The sequence below is a fragment of the Lissotriton vulgaris genome, chromosome 10 (genome assembly GCF_964263255.1).
Source record: "Lissotriton vulgaris chromosome 10, aLisVul1.2, whole genome shotgun sequence".
NCBI lineage: Eukaryota > Metazoa > Chordata > Amphibia > Caudata > Salamandridae > Lissotriton > Lissotriton vulgaris.
In genome coordinates this window covers 944,619,461-944,646,490 of record NC_141698.1, presented here as the reverse complement: position 1 = coordinate 944,646,490, position 27,030 = coordinate 944,619,461, and the positions used below count along the sequence as shown (strand labels likewise).

Sequence of the window (27,030 nt, the reverse complement as noted above, 5' to 3'; positions counted from 1 at the left end):
GTGCAGAAAGAATCAACAGAGGTGCATGAAGAGCCAAGGGAACTGGAGAAAGAAGCAAGAGTTGTGCAGAAAGAGGCAAGAGAACTCCAGAAAGAGGCGAGACGTGCAGAAAGAGGCAAGAGACGTGCAGAAAGAGAGGGCCAGAAAGAAGCAACAGAGGTGCAGAAAAAGGGAAGAGAGATGCAGAAAGAGGCAGAGGTGCAGAAAGTGGCAAGAGAGGTGCAGAAACAGGCACGAGAAGTGCAGAAAGAGGCAAGAGAAGTACTGAAAGAAGCAACAGAGGTGCAGAAAGAAACAAGAGAGGTGCAGAAAGAGGGAAGAGAAGCACAGAAAGATGCAAGAGTAGTTTGGGCACCATTAGTACCAATTTGACTAGGTCCAGAAGTGCTCCTCAGTGGTTCCTTCTTTTTTTGTCTCATTGAGTTTATAGTTTAGCTTTTATGGAAACAAGGAAGACTAAACCTGAGGTTACCACTCTACAACACTGACTGCAATACCACATTATTACTCTCCATAATGCGTAATCCCACTATACGTAATTCCTATATACTAAGTGCCACATACTTTCTATCCACATAATTTCACTGTACAACATACCACATAATTCCACTACATATGTACTCCCAATTTATTTTTTTTAAACACTTACACATTTACATCACCAATAGCTCTAACTCTCGCAAATATGAGACCCATTACATTGCAAATGCTTCTTTACCTAGTAGAGACAGGAGAAGTTCAGAAAGAAGCAAAAGAGGTGCAGAAAAAAGCAAGAGAGGTGCAGAAAGAGGCAAGAGAGGTGCAGAAAGAGGCAAGAGAGAGAGGTTCAGACAGAGGCAAGAGGCATACAGAAAGAGGCAAGGGCAGTGCATAAACAGGCAAGAGCAGTGCAGAAAAAGGAACAGGGGTACAGATAGTGACAAGAGAGGTACAGAAAGAGGGAAGAAGAGTAGAGAAAGAGGCAGGAGGGATGCAAAAAGAAGCAAGAGAAGTGCAGAAAGAACCAACAGAGGCACAAAAAGAGACAAGAGGGGTGCAGAAAGAGGGAAGAAGGGTGCCGAAAGAGTCTAGAGAAAAAACAAAATCGCAATCTAACGCAAGCCTCCACCCCAGCTCAATAATCAACCTCAGAGATCTGAAACTCACCAAAAATGATGAGACAATCCTAGGCTTAGGATTGACATACTTTCCACCATGTAATTTCAACTACGCTAACACCAGGATGGACGCGTATAGATTAGTGAGGAAACTAACATTGAATAAGTTCTTTCTATTGCAACCTAACAGAAAAAATCGCATGGAAACACCAAGCAGCCCATCATTATTCGATGAAGGAGACCGGACGGCCTTTGATGAAATTTGGTCACTACAGAGAGAATCAGAAACAGCAACGGATATCAAGGAATATCAGAACTTGGATATCAGGGAAGATCAAGGAATATGCAGAACTCCCTTCAAACCTAAATATGTTTTCCAACCAGTCATGACCCACGACAATTTGGATGTATATCAGGAACTAATCACCAGAGATCTGAAGAAACTTTACATTGCCACAAATAATAAACATGCTGCAATCATCAAAAAGAATCAAAGCTACAACAACTTAATTAAAAAACTTGAATCTAACAAAAACATTGTTGTTAGACAAGCAGATAACGGCGGAAATATCGTCTTGTGGCCTCGTGAAATGAACATAAGTGAAGCCGAAACACAACTACAGGACTTCTTATGTTACAGGAAAAGTTATTTTTCAGCCATAAAATCTGTGTGGCAAGATCAAAATTCAAAATTGATGGCATGGAGGAGTGGCAATCTTATTACCAACGAAGAATTTGGTTTTCTCAAAAAAGAGCATCCGGTGGTACCAACGTTTTACCTGATACCCAAAATACATAAAAATGTGGACATGCCTCCTGGTCATCCAATCATTTCTGCCATCAATAGTTCTACTGAAAACATTTCGAAATATATAGACTATTATTTGCAGGATTGGGTCAAAGGACTAAGGTCATATGTACAAGATACCTCAGATTTTATTCGTAAATTGAATAATGTTGTTTGGAATTCTGTATGCCTCTTATTGACATTAGATGTGTCTTAGTTGTATACCTCTATAAAACATTGTGATGGGAAGAAAGCGGTACAGCATTATTTAAATAAGCGTGCAATGAATTTTTCATCGCACAACAAAATGCTGATATCAATGATACAGATCTGTTTAGAACAGAATTATTTCTTGTTCAATAACCAGGTATACCAGCAGATCAGGGGAGTGGCTATGGGGGCCTGCTTTTCCCCCAGTTTCGCATGTTTGCACATGGGACTGTGGGAAGAGCAGGTCCTCATGGTGGATCATCAAGCCACCATGCAAGATCATGTACCCATCTACCTGAGATACATAGATGATCTGTTTATGATCTGGCAGGGATCCAAAGAGGATGCGCAGAAATTTGTGGAGGAATTGAATATCAACAATTTAAATTTAAAATTCACCTCTACCATTGATACAGAATCAGTCTGATTTCTGGACACAGAGGTGTACGTTGAGGATACGGGTCTGGCCACTAGATTACATAGAAAGCCGACTGCAGGAAACACCGTACTGCATGCGGCTAGCCAGCATCCGTACCACCCAATAAGTAGTATTCCCTTCAGGGAGATGCTACGTATTAGGAGGGTATGTAGTTCAGACCAGGAGTGTCAGATGGCCCAAGAAGAAAGTAAAAAACGTTTCTTAGCAAGAGGATACTTGGAGGAGGTCCTCAAAAGAGCAATAGATCGTTGTAGAGCAATAACAAGAGATCAAGCTCTAACCCCTAAATCCAACACAGCAAGGAAGGTAGCAAACAAATCTGGAATACAGCCAAGGGCAATATTAACATTTAGCAAACAACACAATGAGATTAGGAGATTTTCTATAAAAATTGGAACTTGGTGGCAAGGGATGCTGTCATAGGTGGGTTAGTGACAAAAAAACAGAGCTAACTTTTAGAAAATCTGCATCAATGGCAGATAAGCTAGTAAGCAACTGCCCAGAGGTATCAGTACCTAATACTTGGATGGCATTAAGGAAGGGTTTTAAAAAATGTTTTGTTTGCAAGGCTTGCCGGCACGGCTGCAATAAAACTCATTATTCGGTTCCATTCAAAAATACACCTGTACCTATAAAGAAGAGACTAACCTGCAAAACACATTACGAAGTTTATGTGCTGCAGTGTCCGTGTGGGTTGCGGTATGCAGGGAGTACCCGACTGCCCGCCCACAAACGGATACGGCAGCACATTAGGGCCATTACTGGAAAAGACCAAGCTTATCCTATGGCCCGCCATTTCGAAAATATACATGGTAGTGATCCCAAACACCTGCAATATTTTTTAATAGATACTGTAATGCCATTGGAACGAGTAGGAAATAGGGAAGCGCTACTGCGCCTCCTAGAAACCAGATACATATTAGAGCTCGACAGTAAGACTACAGGAGGTCTTAATGCCAGTGAAGATCTTTACACTTGCATATAGTTCTAACTAAACAAGTTCTATCTGTGTTTTTAATGATGATTCCCTTTATTGACATTTTGATACAGTTGAGTGGCCTGTCTATGAAAGTAGAATATTAACGAATAATCATGGAACAATTGTAAAAAAGCTGACCTCTTATCATATTTTTAATATTTGCACAAACTTCACTTTATAGCAGGATTTTCCACACAACAAGCACTTTATTTTTACACCAGGAGAAAGGAGTATGTAGTTTACATATTGATTGAATTTATAAAGTTGAACATAAGATAAAAAACCCACTTTGGTTGTATTGGCACTTTAATTCGCATTAAGAAAGTGTTTTGACTAAAATTAATCTAAATGAATTTGTACTATTAAGTATGCAATCATTTTTGAAGCGTATTTGCACATATTTTTTAATTATATGCTGATTTCATAATGGGTACACATTGACTTAAGACACTTTGTCTTTGATTGAAATTGCGATTGTAACATTGTAAATATGTTTTCAGTTTCTAGGAATGGAGTGCATTGGACGTGTCCATTAATACCCGCCTTTTTTTAAACTATAAGTACCCTCTCCAGTGTTCAGCAACATATCATGTGATCAAGCCTCTGGACAGAGGCGAAACGCGTCATGGCGGACATGCTGGGTGATTTATTGCACGAATAAAGCACTGAATATCTGGCACCAGAAACGGGTTTTGCTCATCGTCATTTTTTGCAACCAGTGACGGGTTGGAAGTGCGTTGGCGTTTGGCGAGGATTTGTTTAATGTATATATATGTATATACATATTGCATGCATATTACACGGATTCCACAGAAGGGTTTAAAATCCATTTTAATGATAGTGTTGTGTAGTACAGTAGAATCAATTAATATGCATAAAGCACATGTAGTTGTAAAGGGGTGGCCAAGTCTAAAAGCATAATGCAATATTCTAAGGGTAGCTTACCCTGTAAGGCTGTTGAGTTAATGTTGCCCTTTATTTACTTCTTCTACTATCCAGACATTTTTAAACCGCAGGATAGAAGAAGAAGAATCCATACCATATATGGATGATGGTGCTACAAAGCATGAGTGTCTCTTTCTTAGTCCCCTTTCCCCAGTGTCTTTAATCATGGCTCGTATTAGCCTTCTTGGGGAACACAGTGTGTGAGATGGAGCAGGATCAGCATCCTGACACCCCGCAGTGGAACTATGAGTCTGATATGTAGGGCAGAACCAGACAAGGGGCCTCGAGGACCATCAGCTGAGCTGATCTGAAATAAACATAAGAAGCAAAATTGGTGTCTGCATCATAAAGGTCACTAATATGTCAAAGAAACTTGGGAACTGTTTAAAAAGTGTTATCTTGCAGGACACTTGAGGTGCTCTTAAACACATACACTGCTGCTGGTGGTGCACATCTTGGCCTGTGAGCCTGTAATTGACAGGAACATGGCCCGAAGAATATTGCTGAATGCTCATGAATTTTAGGGAGTCTCTATCCACCTTTCTTTTGCCTGTAAGAAATGTTCACACTTGAGCTATTTTACCTGAAGTGGTCTCTCTGAACTCACAACAGTGAAATATATACAAAACATTTTGCTTTCAGGCTCATTGCAACATTCAGTTTGATATGTTTCCTCAACTAAGTCAATAATGGCTTGGAAGATGTCAACTAACTCGTCTCTTGCTGTTAGTTTACACAACCTTTGCTTCAGAGGTGTTGTTTATCTAAGACATGGTTTGGCAATCAGAGCCAAAATGGGCGAAATGTGGGGGCGAAATGAGGACAACACAATTACTTCATTAAACATGTACCCTGCAAGATGCAAGGAATGCGCAAAGACTTAGACAGGTTTTTAAAACATTTAACCAGAATACTATATATGAGCACACAAGAAACATTTTAGGAATAAAACACAATTTGCACAATGGCAAAGAATATTTGATTCTACCATGTACAAAGCATAAAACAAAAAATCTGGATTTCTAACATTCCTCATCACTATAACTGTGATGACAAAAAATGAGTGGTGCCATGTGTTTTTCCAGTGCCATTCTGGTACTTTACATGTCACAGTGGAATGTTTTGCACATCACACTACAAGGTGATTGCTTGCAGTGGCATCTTAACCCCCGCCCCCATCCTAGTAGTAAAAGTGGAGGTAGGCAAAGGACCCAATAGTCTAGGTTGGAGCAAACAACAAAGTGATCGAAGGAACCCTTAAATTAATCTCAGCCACTAGCAATCACTAGTGGTGCATTCCAGCCTATAACTTTTCACCCACTATGCCACTATAGACAGAGACCATCTATATGTGATTCATTCTTAGACCTGTTGAAATAGGACCAGTGCAGCCCAAACTGCTTGGCCAGGTTCCCTCCAGAAGTGAGCACAACCAAACACAGGACAGTTTTGGTTACTTAGGCCTCTTCAGTGAGGGATACCTTAAATCCTGTGGCACAGTAAACCAGGGACCCATGTCTGGGTATACCCGCCACACTTAGGGCATCCATTGCAACAGACAAGAAAGTGATGGAAATAATGCTGAATTAATCTCAGCCACTGGTGATTATTCTGGGACACAATCCAATCCATTGTCTTGTTTTTTGTTCACCACACCATTCCTGACAGGAACCAGACACATGTTAATCAGCCATAGTTCTGATCCACTTGAAACAGTGGAGTCTGACTGGCTGTAAGGTACAGGTGAGAACTTGATTTGGAGTTTGGTGGATGGGTTTCTCCATCCCGAACGTGATGAATATCCCATCTGCCTTATTATAAATGTCATAGCATTTAATGCACTTGTAATAGGATGAACATGATATTATACCTGTTTAAGATGAAGTACCCCTCCGCAAAACTCTATATCGGGTCCTTGGACTTCCTAAGGTGGAAGGATATGCCCAGATGTGGGGCCCAAGTACATTCTGCAAGAGGCTTTATGCTAAACCTCACTGATGTTGCCCAAGAATGCAGAAACTGGTGTGGAATGACTTGTATTTCTGTGTTCCTTCCTTTTGTTGACTAGAATGATTCCTGTATTTAATTACACAAATTACACTGGCAGCTTCTCGGGTCTGAAGTGGTGGGGCAGCTGGGAGGGGGAGGGCCATGCAGCAAGAGGGCACGTTCTCACAGGGGCCAACTACACTTCCTATTACTTCTAGTAAGTCCCACACTGCAGGATTGCTACGTTCTCATAGCAGGCCACGCCGCCTTTGCCCACCTCTCTGCAATCGCGCTCCCAGGCACTCTTGTTCATGGCATTCAAGCCCCCCTTGTTGCTGTGGGTCCTTAGCGGCCAACTAGTCCACCTGTTACTTCCAGTAAGCCCCACACAATGGTATTGCTGAGAGGTGGACAGAGACCTCCCCCATTTCTCCACCAGTCTGCAAACGGGCTTCCTGGAGCGCTATTGATTTGGAGATGAAGTCTCCTTGCCTCCTGAGGGTCCCTGGGGGACAACTAGCCCTCCCATTACCTCTGGAAAGCCCCACAGAGCTGGATTGCTGAGAGAGGTCGGAGGCCACGACCCCTATTCACAACACTCTGCAAACGCACCTCCTGCTGCACTGCTGCTTGGGTGATGAAGTCCACTTTGGTCCTGGATTCCTCAGGACACAAGGGTCCCTCATCGCCCCACCAGCAGTGCACCAAGAGTAGCGTTTGCTAAGTGTTGTAAAAACGGCTGTGGCCTCGGACCACCTCTCAGTGATCCCACTGTGTGGGGCTCACTGGAGGTACCTGGTGGGCTAGTTGGCCCACAACGACCCTTAGGGTCGAAGGGGATTTAATCCCCCAACCGAGAGCTCACCAGGAGGCGGGTTTGCAGAGTTGTGCAGGGAGGGGGCGGGGCCTCCGGTGAGTTTCTGGTTTCTTTTTATTTTAAGAAGGGTGGCTGTGTGGACCCCTTCCCTTTAGCCTTTTGGGCCCTGGTGACCCCATCCGCCGAGGCCTGAACCATTTAAAAAAAAAAAATTATGAAAAGGCCACCCTCCTGAGGCCGATTACGAGCCTGGGAACCCCATTCCCCAGGGCTTGGTCTTCGTTTTTTGCTTTTATTTTAAAGGGGATACTGCCCCCCTGCCAAGGCTGATTTCACCTTGGGGACCCCATCCCCCAGGGCTTGCCCATTCCTTTTAAAACCAGGCAATTTTTGGCCCAGGGACCACATCCCCTGGGACTTGGCCATTTAAAAATGTGTTTTCTAAAGCAGGGGGCTGCATGGCCCCCCTCCTGGGCCCTTTTTGTCCCTGGGGAACTCATCCTGCGGGGCATGGCCATGACATTGGGGACCGAGGGAGGAGCCTTAAGGGCCCTGTGGTCCCTGCCGGCTCCCTGCCTCCTGCGGGAGCCGGCATTGATTTTGGGCAAAGGGAGTTGCTAACATGCAGCTCCCTTTCGCCAAAAACAATTCTGCTTTCCTTCATGGAAGCGAGAGCAGTTTTCCTGCTCTCACTTCCATGCAGTGAAACAGAGGTTTGCTATGACAGGGCGGGAACAATGTTCCTGCCCTGCCATAGCAAACTGCAATGTTTCAGGGGTGGGCACCCTAGGACATTGCTGGAGCCGGACCTGGGGTGTTGTGGTGCCCAGGGCCATACAGAGCTCCTGGAGGGCAACCGCGCTGTCCCCCTTCTCATCTGTTTGCTGCTCCAGGGAGGTGGTGCTACCCGGGGGCGGGGTCTGCATTGGACCCCAGCACTTAATGCAGCTTTGCCCTGGGGATGTGATGGTCCCCACAGCAGTGTGGGGGGCTTGAACCCCCCACACTTTAATTGTGCACATAGCCCCAGGGAGGTGGTGGTCCCCTTGGCTGCGGGGGGCACATGGCCCCAGCACTTTATCACAAAAGCCCGGGGAGGTGGCAGTCCCTGAGGCAGCGTGTGGGCAGGCAGGAGCCCCCTCCACACATTTTATTTTAAATGAAAAGTCCAGGGGAGGTGGTTGTACCGGGGCTACAGAGGGGCTGCTTGCCCCTTGCATATCATAAGAAATTCCCCGGGAGGTAGCGGTCTCCGGGTTGTGGGGGCCCCAGAGGGCCCCTGCATCATATTTTGGCATTGCCCCAGGAGCTGGCCCACCCGGGTGCTAAATTAAACGAAGCACGGGAGACCGCCCTTCATTTTTAAAACATAATTTAGGTAGCATTTGCAGACCCTACGCGATTCCCACCTAAAATGTTTTTCTAAAAAACTTTTTGGGGTCCTCGAGGTATCTGTGGGACCCCCTGAGCAAGCCTAGGGGGTCAAGGTGTTCCTACCCGGCCACCTTTCCTTGTTTTTTTACCATTTATCTTGTGACTCAGTTCAACCAAGACACAAGATGGCTGTCAACACTTCCGAGTTTGAAGTGTTGGCAGCCAATCAGAGTCAAGCTCAAGATCGGAGGGTTTGCGGATCCATCGCAGTCACCAGTTACTAATATTTCAAAATATATGAATTTCTCAGGAACTACTGAATGGATTCACACCATTTAACAGAAAGGTTGCGTTCTAAACCAAAAGCTAACCTTTTGCCATATTTGGTGTATATCCATTCAGCAGTTCGGGCTGCAGCCTTGTCTAAAGTGTCCTATGGTGAAAAGTTTTTTAGGGACCCCCCTTTTTTCTTGGTCCCCACTTGACGATTCACTCCGACACTTTAAAGACAGGAGCTGACTGGAACGCCCCATTAGATTTGTAAAACAGCGCCAAAGATATTAGCAAAATAAAAAATGTGTTTTTTAATAGAAACAAGCTCCTACCCATTACTATTAATTTATATATATATATATATATATATATATATATATATATATATATATATATATATATATATATATATATATATATATATATATATATATATAAGAGAAACGCTTCTTCCGGAGTGCTGGGACCCATGGGAGTTGGCGCAGATACCGGCGAAGCAATCCGGTTAGTCAATATCCAAAGAAAACGAAGTTCGTCTTGCGCTCTCAGGCAATCAGACAAGGGAATCCAAAGTGTAATATAAGCAGTTTATTACACAACGCGTTTCAGCATAGAAGCCTTGTTCACGTGTAACACAACACAAGTGACTCCGGTATTTAAACAACATTTCAGCGTCGTCAATTACCATCAACATAAGCGTAGGATTAGTAAACAGAATGTGTGAAAGAATGGCAGACATGTTGGAAAGGTGACATCAACATCATTGCGCTCTCAACAGACTTCATATGTACAATAAAGTTACTGTGCCGCAAAATAAATGTATAATACATAACGTAAACTAAAATTACTGTTAGGTCATTTATCCTGACTGGCTCTTAGTTCTACGCTTAGCGCTCAGCATAGAAGTTTTAGAAATCAAAACGAATGGTGGACATATTCGAATGGTAGCCTCTCCGCTGTATAGCTTAGGACAATAATGTGCTAAATATATTCAATTGTATGTGTACTGCAGAATCAAAGTAACACATGAATGTGATCCACATTAGATCAATATTAGTCCTGGTCAGTTGCTGATTTAGCTGGAAGACATTGGTTCGGGCAACAATTTTAACCATTATCGATAATACAAGGTAGGATCACAAAGTGGATCCACAGTAAATCCGTAATCAATCACAGTAAAATACATGATGATGATATAAAATAAACAATGACATATAGGGTAATCCACTTAATGTCTTAGTAAAACGGAGCAAGGGTTATGTTAATTAAACCAGGTGAAGGCTCCAACCCAAATAAGGTATAGTAACAGTGGGCTAAGTACATCATCCTAAAAAAGGCCAATTGATAGCCCGTAATAGTCAGGTGTCATTGTCTATAGTGAGGCGTTACCTGATCGGTGAACTATAGTTCTTACTTATGCATGATGGGAAAAAACAAGTGTTGGCGCTGACTACCCGGAGAGTGATATTGCAGCAAGTCGTGAGTCCCAAAGTACAAACAGTGATTCCTGGAGTGCAAAGGATAGGTAAGCCTGTGCTGGTGAATTCAGTGATAGGCCCCTCCTTTCCTACTGTGGAACAAAACAACATAAACAGATATATGTAAAATGACTGTAAAATAATTTATCTTAGACAGAAGAAGAGTCATGGCATGAGTTATAGTTAGCAGCTTAAAAGGGTTAAAGCACAACAATCAACAGTGAGCGAAAGGTAAAGTATCTATTCTCTCAAATGGCTTGCCAATTCCTCATCCATATTAAGCCCTCCCGGGACCTTAGTCTGGAACTCTATTATGAGCCTGGATTCACGCTGTCTCAGGCTCAAAACCCTGTCCCCACCCCTCGGGTTTCTGGGGACATGTTCCAATATAAAGAAGTTAGAGTCAGCAATATTGGAGAAATGTTGTTCCTCGAAGTGGCGTGCAACTGGATATTTGGGATCGTGATTGACAATGGCCCTCTGATGTTCAAGTATCCTCTTTTTGGCAGCACAACTAGTACTACCAATATACCATAGTTTGCAAGTCCATTCGATACCATAGATCACAAAAGTAGTACTACATGTGAGGAATTGAGTCAATTTTTTGGTGATGCCACCATATTCGACAGAACCCCTGTACCTGCTATGTTTGCAGGCCTTGCAGTGGCCACAGGGGTAAAAGCCTACTAGGCCATGTTCCGAGATTTTAGGGTATAGAGTGATGTCATTTCTAACTACTAAGTCTCTTATGTTTCTATTCCTCTTGTAAGTAATCAAGGGCCGATCGGGTATACTTTTGCCTAACATGGTGTCAGTTTTTAGAATCCCCCAATCTTTTACGAGAATCTTTTTGACTCTGTCTGTTTCAGAGTTGAAAGTTAGTATGAGTCTGGTAGACTCATCATTCTCACTGGTATCTGTGATAGGTTGTTGCTCAAGAGTACGTGATCTTTCTATGTCATTAGCTCTCTCTTTCGCTTTCTTGAGGACCCAGCCAGGGTACCCTCTATTTTCAAATCTACTCATTATGATGTCCTGCTCTCTCAGGTATGCTTCAGTTGTATTGCAGTTTCTCTTTGCCCTCAGCAGCTCCCCGTAGGGAATACTCCATTTGAGTGCCTCCGGGTGGCTGCTGTGGGCGTGGAGAACACTGTTACCTGCGGTAGCTTTGCGGTACAAGGAAGTACAGATCTTCTGGTTTTTGATTTCCAATAGTACATCCAAGAATTCCGTTTGGACATTACTGAGGTTACCTGACAGGACAATGTTATACTTATTTCAGTTTAACTTGGTGATAAAGTTTTCTGCGTCAGTTTTCGATCCCTTCCATATGATGAAAAGGTCATCAATGTAGCGAAGCCACACGATGACCTTCTCAAAGTCCCCCGATAAGGTGGCACTACTGCGGATTTCCTGCTCCCAGAATCCCATAAACAGGTTCGCAAAGCTTGGGGCAAAAGAAGACCCCATTGCAGTACCGGTGATTTGCCTGTTGAGGGCGCCATTGAAGGAAAAAATGTTGTTAGTTAAGCAAAATTGCATCATTTCCATTATCATTTTAGAGTGTTCACGATAACATAATGGTCTATAGCTTAAATAGTGATCACATGCCTGTAAACCATGTTGGTGATTGATTATCGTATACAATGAATGCACATCTAAAACAATAAACATGAAATCAGAGACCCAAGCTATGTTCTCAATCTGACACAAAAAATCCTTAGTATCTCTAATGTAACTAGGTAGAGTATTTACGAAGTCTCGGAGAAAATGGTCCACATACTTGGAGATATTTTCGCTAATGCTGCCAATGGAGGACACTATAGGCCTTCCGGGAGGATTGGTGGCATGTTTATGCAGCTTAGGTAGCAGGTATAAGATAGGGAGTTTCGGAAAGTCTCTTTTCAAATAGCGATATTCCTCCCAAACAAGGAGACCCTTGTCTTTCCATGTTTCTAGTCGTTCCCAAACATTTGTGATGCTTTGGTTATATACATCAGTACTAACAGGTATATAAAAGTTCACAAACAACTCAATGACACTAACTTTTATATACCTGTTAGTACTGATGTATATAACCAAAGCATCACAAACGTTTGGGAACGACTAGAAACATGGAAAGACAAGGGGCTCCTTGTTTGGGAGGAATATCGCTATTTGAAAAGAGACTTTCTGAAACTCCCTATCTTATACCTGCTACCTAAGCTGCATAAACATGCCACCAATCCTCCCGGAAGGCCTATAGTGTCCTCCATTGGCAGCATTAGCGAAAATATCTCCAAGTATGTGGACCATTTTCTCCGAGACTTCGTAACTACTCTACCTAGTTACATTAGAGATACTAAGGATTTTTTGTGTCAGATTGAGAACATAGCTTGGGACTCTGATTTCATGTTTATTGTTTTAGATGTGCATTCATTGTATACGATAATCAATCACCAACATGGTTTACAGGCATGTGATCACTATTTAAGCTATAGACCATTATGCTATCGTGAACACTCTAAAATGATAATGGAAATGATGCAATTTTGCTTAACTAACAACATTTTTTCCTTCAATGGCGCCCTCTACAGGCAAATCACCGGTACTGCAATGGGGTCTTCTTTTGCCCCAAGCTTTGCGAACCTGTTTATGGGATTCTGGGAGCAAGAAATCCGCAGTAGTGCCACCTTATCGGGGGACTTTGAGAAGGTCATCGTGTGGCTTCGCTACATTGATGAGCTTTTCATCATATGGAAGGGATTGATAACTGACGCAGAAAACTTTATCACCAAGTTAAACTGAAATAAGTATAACATTGTCCTGTCAGGTAACATCAGTAATGTCCAAACAGAATTCTTGGATGTACTATTGGAAATCAAAAACCAGAAGATCTGTACTTCCTTGTACCGCAAAGCTACCGCAGGTAACACTGTTCTCCACGCCCACAGCAGCCACCCGGAGGCACTCAAATGGAGTATTCCCTACGGGGAGCTGCTGAGGGCAAAGAGAAACTGCAATACAACTGAAGCATACCTGAGAGAGCAGGACATCATAATGAGCAGATTTGAAAATAGAGGGTACCCTGGCTGGGTCCTCAAGAAAGCGAAAGAGAGAGCTAATGACATAGAAAGATCACGTACTCTTGAGCAACAACCTATCACAGATACCAGTGAGAATGATGAGTCTACCAGACTCATACTAACTTTCAACTCTGAAACAGACAGAGTCAAAAAGATTCTCGTAAAAAATTGGGGGATTCTAAAAACTGACACCATCCTAGGCAAAAGTATACCCGATCGGCCCTTGATTACTTACAAGAGGAATAGAAACATAAGAGACTTAGTAGTTAGAAATGACATCACTTTATACCCTAAAATCTCAGAACATGGCCTAGTAGACTTTTACCCCTGTGGCCACTGCAAGGCCTGCAAACATAGCAGGTACAGGGGTTCTGTCGAATATGGTGGCATCACCAAAAAATTGACTCAATTCCTCACATGTAGTACTACTTTTGTGATCTATGGCATCGAATGTACTTGCAAACTATGGTATATTGGTAGTACTAGTTGTGCTGCCAAAAAGAGGATACTTGAACATCAGAGGGCCATTGTCAATCACGATCCCAAATATCCAGTTGCACGCCACTTCGAGGAACAACATTTCTCCAATATTGCTGACTCTAACTTCTTTATATTGGAACATGTCCCCAGAAACCCGAGGGGTGGGGACAGGGTTTTGAGCCTGAGACAGCGTGAATCCAGGCTCATAATAGAGTTCCAGACTAAGGTCCCGGGAGGGCTTAATATGGATGAGGAATTGGCAAGCCATTTGAGAGAATAGATACTTTACCTTTCGCTCACTGTTGATTGTTGTGCTTTAACCCTTTTAAGCTGCTAACTATAACTCATGCCATGACTCTTCTTCTGTCTAAGATAAATTATTTTACAGTCATTTTACATATATCTGTTTATGTTGTTTTGTTCCACAGGAGGAAAGGAGGGGCCTATCACTGAATTCACCAGCACAGGCTTACCTATCCTTTGCACTCCAGGAATCACTGTTTGCACTTTGGGACTCACGACTTGCTGCAGTATCACTCTCCGGGTAGTCAGCGCCAACACTTGTTTTTTTCCCATCATGCATAAGTAAGAACTATAGTTCACCGATCAGGTAACGCCTCACTATAGACAATGACACCTGACTATTACGGGCTATCAATTGGCCTTTTTTAGGATGATGTACTTAGCCCACTGTTACTATACCTTATTTGGGTTGGAGCCTTCACCTGGTTTAATTAACATAACCCTTGCTCCGTTTTACTAAGGCATTAAGTGGATTACCCTATATGTCATTGTTTATTTTATATCATCAACTAATCAAAGGGGAAGGATCACTTGTCCTGCTCAACCTTGAGTGTACAGGACTAGCAAGGGGTGTCCCAGTGAAAAGACCCTCATGCACGTGATGGGTAAGGTGGGTTTCAGAGCGGTATATCTTGGTTCTCCGCTTTTATGTCACGTGAGTGCATAATCATAAGGTCTAGTTTCGTTATGTAGCCTCCACCCGGAGGTATTGTACCCAAGGTTGGTGCAGTAGTGAGCCTGAAATAAAACTTGGTTAAAAAACCAAAAACTCAGCAAAAGGAAATTTTATTCAGTCTGGTTTATGGTCTGGTAAACTCTCTAGTAGTGCAGCTTGTTAACTTGATGATGAGTTATAGTTGCACTTAGAGTCATAAAAATAGAAAAAAGGGGGGGGGGAAGTGGTTACAAATAGGTCGACATGTTTCTGCCTTGGCTGCCTGGGTGCTAGGACTTATGGGCATTCATCAGGACCAATAGTGAGTGGAGTGAAGGATTAAGTAGTTAAAGTGCTCAAAGGTGTAAAAAGGAAAAAGGTTATTGACCTGTTCCTATGTTTGGAGGTCTTATGGTACCTGTAACGAGTAAACAAAAGTTTGCAACACTCATACAGGGAAAGGGGGATTGGGGGACACTCGTTAAGGTCCTTTTTACACCTTTGAGCACTTTAACTACTTAATCCTTCACTCCACTCACTATTGGTCCTGATGAATGCCCGTAAGTCCTAGCACCCAGGCAGCCAAGGCAGAAACATGTCGACCTATTTGTAACCACTTCCCCCCCCCTTTTTTCTATTTTTATGACTCTAAGTGCAACTATAACTCATCATCAAGTTAACAAGCTGCACTACTAGAGAGTTTACCAGACCATAAACCAGACTGAATAACATTTCCTTTTGCTGAGTTTTTGGTTTTTTAACCAAGTTTTATTTCTGGCTCACTACGGCACCAACCTTGGGTACAATACCTCCGGGTGGAGGCTGCATAACGAAACTAGACCTTATGATTATGCACTCACGTGACATAAAAGCGGAGAACCAAGATATACCGCTCTGAAACCCACCTTACCCATCACGTGCATGAGGGTCTTTTTACTGGGACACCCCTTGCTAGTCCTGTACACTCAAGGTTGAGCAGGACAAGTGATCCTTCCCCTTTGATTAGTTGATATCTACCTGGAAAATGAATGGATCCGTTTTCCACCTCCCCTCTTTTGATTAGAATATTGACAGCAGCGCACAGCTGTGGGAGCTTTCAGTAACACTTGGATCAGAGGAATCCACATCCTACCTTGTATTATCGATAATGGTTAAAATTGTTGCCCGAACCAATGTCTTCCAGCTAAATGAGCAACTGACCAGGACTAATATTGATCTAATGTGGATCACATTCATGTGTTACTTTGATTCTGCAGTACACATACAATTGAATATACTTAGCACATTATTGTCCTAAGCTATACAGCGGAGAGGCTACCATTCGAATATGTCCACCATTCGTTTTGATTTCTAAAACTTCTATGCTGAGCGCTAAGCGTAGAACTAAGAGCCAGTCAGGATAAATTACCTAACAGTAATTTTAGTTTACGTTATGTATTATACATTTATTTTGCGGCACAGTAACTTTATTGTACATATGAAGTCTGTTGAGAGCGCAATGATGTTGATGTCACCTTTCCAACATGTCTGCCATTCTTTCACACATTCTGTTTACTAGTCCTACGCTTATGTTGATGGTAATTGATGACGCTGAAATGTTGTTTAAATACCGGAGTCACTTGTGTTGTGTTACACGTGAACAAGGCTTCTATGCTGAAACGCGTTGTGTAATAAACTGCTTATATTACACTTTGGATTCCCTTGTCTGATTGCCTGAGAGCGCAAGACGAACTTCGTTTTCTTTGGATATATATATAGATATATATATATATATATATATATATATATATATATATATATATATATATATATATATATTGCATGCATGTTACACTGATTCTATAGAAGGGTATTAAATCTATTTTAACTATAGTGTTGTGTAGTACAGTAGAATCGCTTAATATGCATAAAGCACATGCAGTTGTAAAGGGCTGACCGAGTCTAAAAGCATAATGCAATAGTCTAAGGGTAGCTTATCCTGTAAGGCTGTTGAGTTAATGTTGCACTTTATTTACTTCTTCTACTATCCAGACATTTTTAAACTGCAGGATGGAAGAAGAAGAATCTATACCAGATATAATTGAGGAAGCTACAGAGCATGAGTGTCCCTTTCTTAATCCCCTACCCCCTGTGTCTTTAATCATGGCTCGTATTAGCCTTCTCGGAGAATAAAGTCTGTGAGTAAGAGCAGGATCAGTGTCCTGACACCACGCAGTGGAACTGTGAGTCTAATATGTAGGGCTATACCTGACCAGGGGCCTTGGGGACCATTAGCTGAGCTGATCTGGAATAAACATGAGAAGCAAAATTGGTATCTGCATCATAATGGTCAACAATATGCCAAAGAAACTAGGGTACTGTTTAGAAAGTGTTATCTTGCAGGACACTTGAGATGCTCTTAAACACATACACTGCTGCTGGTGGTGCACATCTTGGCCTGTGAGCCTGTAATTGACAGTAACATGGCCTGAAGAATATTGCTGAATGCTCATGAATTTTAGGGAGTCTCTATCCACCTTTCCTTTGCTGGTAAGAAATGTTTACACTTGAGCTATGTTACCTGTAGTGGGCGCTCTGAACTCACAACAGTGAAATAAATACAACACATTTTGCTTTCAGGCTCATTGCAACATTCAGTTTGATATGTTTCCTCAACAAAGTCAATAATGGCTTAGGAGATGTCAACTAACTCGTCTCTTGCTGTTAGTTTACACAACCTTTGCTTCAGAGGTGTTGTTTATCTAAGACGTGGTTTTGCAATCAGAGCCAAAATGGGCGAAATGTGGGGGCGAAATGAGGACAACACAATTACTTCATTAAACATGTACCCTGCAAGATGCAAGGAATGCGCAAAGACTTGGACAGGTTTTTAAAACATTTGACCAGAATACTATATATGAGCACACAAGAAACATTTTAGGAATGATACACAATTTGCACAATGGCAACGAATATTTGATTCTACCATGTACAAAGCGTACTGCACAAGCTCTGGATTTCTAACATTCCTCATCCACTATAACTATGATGCCAAAGAATGAGTGGTGCCATCTGTTATTCCAGTGCCATTCTGGCACTTTACATGTCACAGTGGAATGTTTTGCACATCACAGTACAAGGTGATTGCTTTCAGTGGTATGTTGTCCCCGCCCCAAGCCTAGTAGTAAAAGTTGAGGTAGGTAAAGGGCCCAATAGTCTAAGTTGGAGCAAACAACAAAGTGATCGAAGGAACCCTTAAATTAACCTCAGTCGCTAGCAATCACTAGTGGTGCATTCCAGCCTATAACTTTTCTCCCACTATGCCACTCTAGTCAGAGACCATCTATATGTGGTTCATTCTTAGACCTGTTCCAGTAGGACCAGTGTAGCCCAAACTGCTTGGCCAGGTCCCCTCCAGAAGTGAGCACAAGCAAACACAGGACAGTTTGGGTTACTTAGGCCTCATCAGTAAAGGATACCCTAAATCATGTTGCACAGTGAACCAGGGACCCATGTCTAGGTATACCCGCCACACTTTGGGCATCCATTGCAACAAACAAGAAAGTGATGGAAATAATGCTTGAATTAATCTCAGCCACTGGTAATTGATTATTCCAAGACACAATCCAAACCATTATCTTGTTGTGTCCACCATCCTGACAGGAAACAGACACAGGTTTATCAGCCTTAGTTCTGATCCTGTTGGAAAAGTGGAGTCTGACTGGCTGTGAGGTACTGGTGAGAGCCTGGTTTGGAGTTTGGTGGATGGGTTTCTCCATCCAGAATGTGATGAATATCCCATCCGCTTTATTATAAATGTCAAAGGATTTAATGCACTGTAATAGGATGAACATGATATTAGACCTGTTTAGGATGAAGTATCCCATCCACAAAAATCTAAATCTGGTCCTTGGACTTCCTAAAGTGGAAGGATATGCCCAGATGTGAGGCCCAAGTACATTCTGCAAGAGTCTTCAAGCCAAACCTCACTGATGTGGCCCAAAAATGCAGAAACTAGTGTGGATTTGCTTGTATTTCTGTTTCCCTTCCTTTTGTTAATAAGGACTAGAATGATTCATGTATTTAATTAAACAAATTACAGGGGCAGCTTCTCGGGGCCAGAAGTGGTGGGGCAGCTGGGAGGGGGGAGAATACAAAAATATTTCCATACACACAGACAGGAAAATAATTAAAACATGAAACTTTACTTACCTGCCTCTGTTGTCACCGCATTCCTCCTCTCCCAAGCATCGACTACAGCTCTCGTGCACGCTGCACAAGCTCCCAGATGCCAATCCAGATGCTGTCCTTGTGCTGGGAATAATAATCCCTGTCTTTCAAAAAAGAGTTTGGCCCTTGTGGACAGAAGTGGGGTAAGGGCCCAAATACTTTATAAAAAAAAGAGGAAGGAACCCACACTTCATTGTATTTCACACCATTCAATTTTGGATGAAAGGATAAACAAAACTTAATATGTTTATCAAGGCGATTATTTACGCCGTTTTATTCATCAATTTTGTGAAAAAAGCAACTTTTTGTGGATATTATTTATGTCAAGAGAAATACCACTGCTATTTACGTACTGACCAAAAAAGTTGTGATGCCTAATCTTTACAACACAAGACATGAATCAAAATACATAAACAATATGGAGACATATAACTAGTATAAATAATTTACAAAAAAAGTGATAACATTTCAAAAAGAAGGGAAAGTTGTCAAAGTATTTTTCAGTAACCTCAATATAAGCATTTAAGCAAACATACATTTAATCACAAAAGCAATATTTGACCACAACGCAGCCTTCCACTGAGTCTGCGTGAAAACAAATAACCTCTCGGTAGAAATGTTTTTAGGCTATGAATTCCTAAGTATTTTATCTGTATTTCAAAACTTAGGACTTGATCCTGTTCGCCTACGCGTTTCGAGTTTGGGGGATTTCTTCGCAAACTCTCTTCAGGGCCAAATGAATTCTTTCCCCTGTTCCATAACCTAATAGTAAAAACACAAACAAATTGTGGACACTCATTATAAATTGCTCCCCTCAACCTGCTCCGTCCTTCTCATATGTACAGCTTTTAAAATGAAACATACCTCTGGGGACTTGAGGTAAGTTCAGTTCATCCAAAACACTTAGATGGATTTGTCGACTCTGTGCGCTTTCTAAAAAAACACGGGATTTTATGTCAGGTGCTGGTTGTCCGAAATTGTTTTGCAAATTGAAGTGAAGGTAAAAAAGACCAATTTTCTCATACCTGGATGTAAGGCAAGGAGGGAACCAGTTGTTCGCTGCGGTTTTCTGTTTTGAATTATAGGTTTTTAATGCTGTGCCACTCGTTTTTCACATACAATCACTGCAAGTAAAATGAACGTATTACTTGCTTGTAGGTAATGGATTTGACTTAGCCCAAGAGTGTTATGTGCTTGGACACACAGTCACTTACTGGAAATCTTTTCAGCCATTCAAAGTTGTGGAGGTGGGCAGTTCGCAGTGGCTTCCAAACCGCCTTAGTTTCCGGAGGATCCCGGAGTGGGCCGGTTCCCCTTTCAAGCTTCCATCAGATTCCGTGATTCTATCTAAAGAAAAACGAGCGCTAGTTATTTAAAACGCAGTCGTTCAGTGAGCTAACGAGTGGGGCGGCGTCGCTTGTGGTTTATTCAAAGCCGAACGCTTACATCGGCTTCAGTCATTGTGTCACAAAAGACACGCGCGCTGGTTGCTTAAAGCATTGCCGGTTAGTTTGTTTGGGAACAGCGCGGCGGCGCTTTTCAAAGCCAGATTATGAAAAAGGACACGGGAGCTGTCTAGTTTATGGATAAATCGCAGCCTGATTCCCTGCTACAAAGACACGGGCGCTGTTTAATAAAGCGTTACCGTTCATTAACATTCCATTATGCAGTCTAAATGTCTGCACGTACCTTCTAGTTTGGCAGCGTGTTCCACTTCCTCATTCCATCACATGGAGTGAATGGGATTCAGTTCCATCGGCCTCTCTCAGAGGCTCGCTGTTTTTTGACCAATCACAGTTGGGGTATCTTGATATCCCATAATGATGCATTGTGGGACCTGAAGTCTAACTGGCTGTGAGCCAGTTTTAAAGCCTGGTAATTTCACTAATTGAATTGAGGCCAGTATTAATGGTGTCAAAACGGAGTATCAGATAGGCCTCTTTGCGCAACAGCGCCTTCTCGACATTAGGCGATCTGTGCTGTGGGTCCATTCCAGCTAGGACTGTCCATGTGAAGTCTGTTTCTTTGTGGTTGGCAGCCGAAAAATGCTCCACCATTGGGGCATTTTGTACTTTTTTCTTTAATCGTGAACGATGTTGTGTTATCCTGACATTTACTTGCTGACATGTTTTACCTATGTACAATCTATTACATGCGCACAGAATCCCATAGATAACATTTTTACTTTTACAGTTTGTGTGTAAACTGTGTCTCCATTTCCTGCCATTATGGCAAAATTCATCTCCTTCTAAAACATTATTGCAGGCCACACAAGTACCACATTTGTGGTGGCCTGTAATGGGTTTGAGGTTCCATTTGGCTATCAGATCACTCTTGGGTTTTTGTATGTAGCTATCAGCTCTAATGATCTGTTGGCCGACGCTCGGATTTTTCTTCATTGCAAAAATTGGCTTTTGCAAGGGGAATTCCATTCCCTCCAACAAGTGCCAATTGCGCAGTATGATTTGTCGAAATTTGTTCGTGTGGACCCCATAGGTAGTCACACAAACGAGTTTCTCCAACTCCTTTTTATTTTTTATTTTCAGCAAATCTTCTCTGGGGGTGAAGCGTGCTCTTTTCTTAGAATGCTTCAGAAGTTTTTTAGGGTAGCCCCTTTTGCTTAATTCTTCACAGAAGGTGTCTGCGTGTGCATTGAACTCATCGAGTTCAGAGCAATTGCGCCTGATTCTAAGTAGTTGGCCATATGGGAGGTTCTGTTTCAACACTGTGGATGTGCACTCTTATAATGTAAGATTGTGTTTTTATCTGTTTTTCTTCTTAAATAGAGTAGTGGTAAACTTGCCCCCCTGGGTGCAGACTGCCACGTCAAGAAATTTCATTCTTTGATTACTGCAGTCAATGGAAAATTTAATATCAGTGTGTCTAGAATTTAGCCATTCATGATAAACATATTAAGTTTTGTTTATCCTTTCATCCAAAATTGAATGGTGTGAAATACAATGAAGTGTGGGTTCCTTCCTCTTTTTTTATAAAGGGAATAATAATCCCAGCATAAGAGAAGCGTTGGGATTGATCTGAGCGGCCTGGTTTGCTGCTCAGACAGTGCCTGGAGGCCTGCAGATTTTCTTCACCCAGCTTTACAATACAGCTGTGCGGAAAAGCTAAGTGCGCAAGACGGTTTGACTGGCCTAAGACAGCCGGTCAAACCGCCATGCACATTAAGTAGTGCCCAACACCCCTCCGCCCCACTGTTGTTGCACATAGAGTGCATGGCCCGCCCTATGACACACTCTCTGACAGCCTGCAGGTAAGAAGTAAAATACAATTATAGTAAATTTGGTTTATTATCATATTATTTTTCACACGTTTAAATCTGCTGCCACCTAGTGGGGTGACGCGCTTCAGCCATAACGGGGGAGCCATCCCTGACAAATTAGCTAAAGCACCTGTGCCCTGATTCCAATTGAATACAGGACTGAGAGGCGGGTGCCAACTGGTTCTCTCCTTCATAGGAGGCAACACTGTTTGGGCTATGAAGCAGCAAGCCATATGCTAATGGCTCATGCACAAGAGTTTGAGTGGGCACAGAGAAAGGTTGCATAGATAGGGAGGTGTGGGCACATATAAGGGATGTAGAAGTGGTAGAGGACACCTCAATATACTGCAGAAAGTGTGGAGGGACATATAGGGGCTACATGAGTGAAGCAAGGTGGTGCAGAGACTGCAGGAAAGAAGGGGCACACCCACCAGTATATCTCCTCTTGACCAACATTGCACAATACCCAATATCAAACGTCAACGAGAGCAACATCATAAGTCCATTTTCCACCTCTTTGTATCCAAACAAACTTTGTCGCCAGTTTTTCTGTCTTTCGAAATGCTGCCCTCCTTGAAGCAGTTCTTTCGAAATTTTCTTGCCCATTTCTTGAAGTCACATTATTCCCCATTCTAAAACAGCCTCCTGGTTATGGAGTGATTGTGTTGGACAGGGCAGTTGGTGCACGTTTCACATTACAAGCTCATGAAGGACCAAGATGGAATCGGAGTAATGTCTTACCAGTCTATTCGGCCAAACTCTTTATGAAAAGCATCCCAAAAACATATGACTCCACATTCCAAACACTAGATACAGCCTGAGTCACGCCCAGTCATGTTTTTAACCTTATCAATGGACAATGCTATTATTCTCCAAACAAGCACTTATCGCTTCTTAATATTCATACGCTGAGCTTAAAATTAGGAAATCCTCGAGGGCCGTAAATACCACACAGACACTCTTCTTTATATACAATAGACTATTACTCTCCCCACTCACACTCAATGCACGACACTCTCATCTTCCGGATATTTGTTGGTCCTGCTCGGCAACACACGCTAACCTTTATCATTTGCTTTTCACATGTACCCTTGTTAAAATGTTGGGAAAAGGTGTGGTCTCAAACTAATTTCATTTTTAATTCCAGTCACCTTTTTTCTCCTTTACATATCTTTTTAGGTAGCTTGTCCCCTATTTGGGAAAGTTGTGACTAATGTCAAGATAATAAATTTACTTTTAGCGGTGGCCTTTCAACAAATGACCAAAAACTGGAAAGACTTCACTAAATTATCCGATTAAGCATGGTGGTATGCTGTCTGTTACAATCATAGGCTGCTGGACACGACATTTGTATACCCACTACACATGAAAGCAAAGCGTTTAGATTTGTGGTCAGCTGTTACGCTATTCATTGATACAAGTGCCAGGCGTTCCTGTCTCTAACTTCTCAACAACAAGAAGTAACTAAGGGCCAGATGTAGGTAAATCCCATTTACCGATTTTAAAATACCGAATTATACCGATTCGGTATTTCAAAATCGGTAAATGGGATGTAGGTCCCAACTTCTGGATTTGTTACCGAATCCTTAACAATTCATTAATTACCGATTCGGTAAATACCGAATCGGTAATGCCCATTCATTCCTATGGGCTTTGAAGCCCATAGGAATGATTAGGCATTACCGATTCGGTATTTACCGAATCGGTAATTAATGAATTCACAAGGGTGCAGGGGGTGTCACTTTGACACCCTCTGGCACCCCCAAAACAGGCACAGGTGCCATGTGGCAGGCATACCTGCCCTAAGGGCAGGTCTGCCTGTCACATGACATAGGTGTGCATGCACACATGTGCATGCACACCGGAATCGGTATTTTACCATCAAATTGGTTTTGATGGTAAAATACCGATTCGTTAAGGCTCCTGGGACTCTGAAGAGTCCCACCTACATATGGGTGGCTTCAAATCGGTAAATTTACCGATGTTTTATTTTACCGAATCGGTAAAATTACCGAATCAGTAATTTTAACGATTCGGTAAAATATTGCCCCCTACATGCCAAATCTTGTAAACCGGTCGGTAACGGCCGAAAATACCGATTTTCGGCCGTTACCGACCGACCTACATCTGGCCCTAAACCTCCATGACTTCCTTCATGTTGATATTATACAGTTTAACCTATATTGTATCCTTTAATGTGAACTTTTGTATATCATAGAAGTTTCCTTTTCACACCAATATTCCTGATAATGCTGTTCTCTTATTTATATATGATATGTCTGACTGTATTTCATTCAACCCTTTTTTCTTTATTAATTCCAAATGTATATATTGTATGTAATCCTTTTCTTTTCTTTGTTATTACATCTTTTGCGTTAATGTATTCTTTTACTTCAATAATATTGCTTTTAAACTAAAAAAGATTCATATGCTGAGATTTCTGCTCACATGCTTAAATGAGCACATCTCAGTATTAAAGGATCTAACACAACAGCTATTAAGGAATAGTGGAAACTGATTGTTGCAACATGTTAATAAAAAGTGATTAATATCAGGAAAAAAATGAAAGGCATACTTATAAAAAAAAGATGAATGGCTAAATTACAGGGGTTCCGAAACAGTCTTCTTTCTTTGCATGCACGTATACATTGGTGTATACTGAATCCATTAACGCACTTGGAGTTACTGAAGTTTTCTGCAACTGGACAAAGGAAAACAATGTGCTTGGCAATTGTGAAGTTCACAATCTGCCACAGGATTCAGAGATTAGAAGGTTGGTACCTTGAAATCCAGAACAGTTTAAGCTTATTGAAAACAAAATGGCATTAGAAATTTGGAAATCGAACTTAGATTGAATTTCGGTAACTGAGAGAAGTTGTGCCTAGGCCCAAGGCAATGATAACCCTTGTTAGTTCAGTTGGACGATTGTGGCCATGTACCGTGGTTGGCTAAGAACTAGGATGAATGTGTCTGCAAGTGACCTGTGTTATATGCGAAGACATCACAGAAGATCCCAGCACGATGGAGCCCCAAGATAAACAGGCATATTAGTGTATTCAAAACCTTAACCACAATCACTAAGTTAACGGGATTAAACTGTTTTAACTCGATACAAACCGCCTTAAGATTCATGCATCAGCAAGCCTCGACAAGCTTGAGCACATCTCACCTCCTGACCTGCCATAGCCCTTCAAGTGTGCACAAAATCAAGCAACTACCGCCTCACAGTGGGACATAATTTTCTACATTTCTCTAAATCAGTCAAAGATTCTCCTCTAGAGGTGGGCGGGCTGGGCACCCGCCCTTGCTGCTTTATCCACAGCCTGTGGAATGTTCAAGGTCATGAGAGACGAATGGACATGATTGTTGTGCTGGGCATGATGACTGTGCCAGGATATCGCACAGCTGGCAGATGTACAGGAGCGCAAGACTATTGAACTGGGCCCAAAACAGGGAGCCCGGCTGGGAAAGTTATTTATATTTCTGCTCAGCAGTTGCAGTACACACACTGCATTGCCCAACTGTGGACATATTGATACAAAATGACAAGAACCGTGGTGGCACGGAATATATTTTTTGTCTACAAAACACATTCTTGTATGAAGCAATGCACAAAGTAACTTGAACCAAAAATATAGTAGTGAAATGTATTCTAATTAATGCAGGCAACTAACTTCAACGGAGCATTTGTGAGCGACATCTGTACAGTAAACAAATCTGCGTATTTGTCATAAAATCATGTGTTGAGTTGTTTCTTTTGCATGATCTGCGAATTTCTCCCCATCTTTGCCTTTCCATAGATCTACAGAGACATCGTACTGTGTGTTTATCATGTACTGCCTCTGTGAGCCGACTGGCAGTAAATAACCAAAGCACTAGCGACTGTTAGTGTGCACAGTTCTTTCAGCCAACAACCTAATGCATTCTGGGAATAGTAGTCTTGATTCGCTTCGTTAACCAACCGGACAAGGTTGAAATAGTTCGGAAAATGAAAGTCCGGCATGGAAATCGGGTGCCCCGGCAGGCAGATAACAGTCCAACGAGCCCATTCTGAACGTGATCCCACTCACTGGCTGAGGAAACGATAGAGCGCCTTGTCACTATCAGACTTTAGGCACTATGTCAGGTTTTACTCCCAATATGCGAAGTCTCACCTAGGTCCCTTGCGTGTCTGTCTCTGTCAGTATTTCATCTATAATCCCTGCTCCCCAAACAGCCCCAGGCCCACCGGCGCCAGACGAGACAGACATCCTAATTGTAGTAAATTATACATCTCTCCCACCCGTAATAGACATGAATCTGAATCCTTCAGGGAGCGCAAAAAGCCTGATGGATCACAAAGTGAACAAGCATTTCCATGCAATCGCTCTCGCATTTACGGAAGTTAAGCTATTTGCATTGCAAATAACAATGCATTTTCTTTATGTTTTTAAAAAAACGAAAACAAAAATAAAAGGCATTGTTATTTGCAATGTCTATAGCTCAAACTCGCGTAAATGCGAGACCTATTGCATTGCAAATGCTTGTTTAGGACTCGTGCCCTGCATGTGACACTCAATGAAGGCGCAGAGTCGTACGTACAGACTGATGCGTAAGGCTTAGTGAATGGAGAAGCTCTGTCCGCGCCTTGAAAGACCACTGGATGCAAACAGA

At 42.2% G+C, this 27,030-nt stretch overlaps 1 protein-coding gene across 1 annotated transcript in view; it reads right to left on the bottom strand.

Moving 5' to 3' along the window:
• LOC147689045 (serum paraoxonase/arylesterase 2-like) overlaps nt 1-27,030 on the bottom strand; it is an 856,840-nt gene that overhangs the window by 339,649 nt on the left and 490,161 nt on the right. The window lies entirely within an intron of this gene.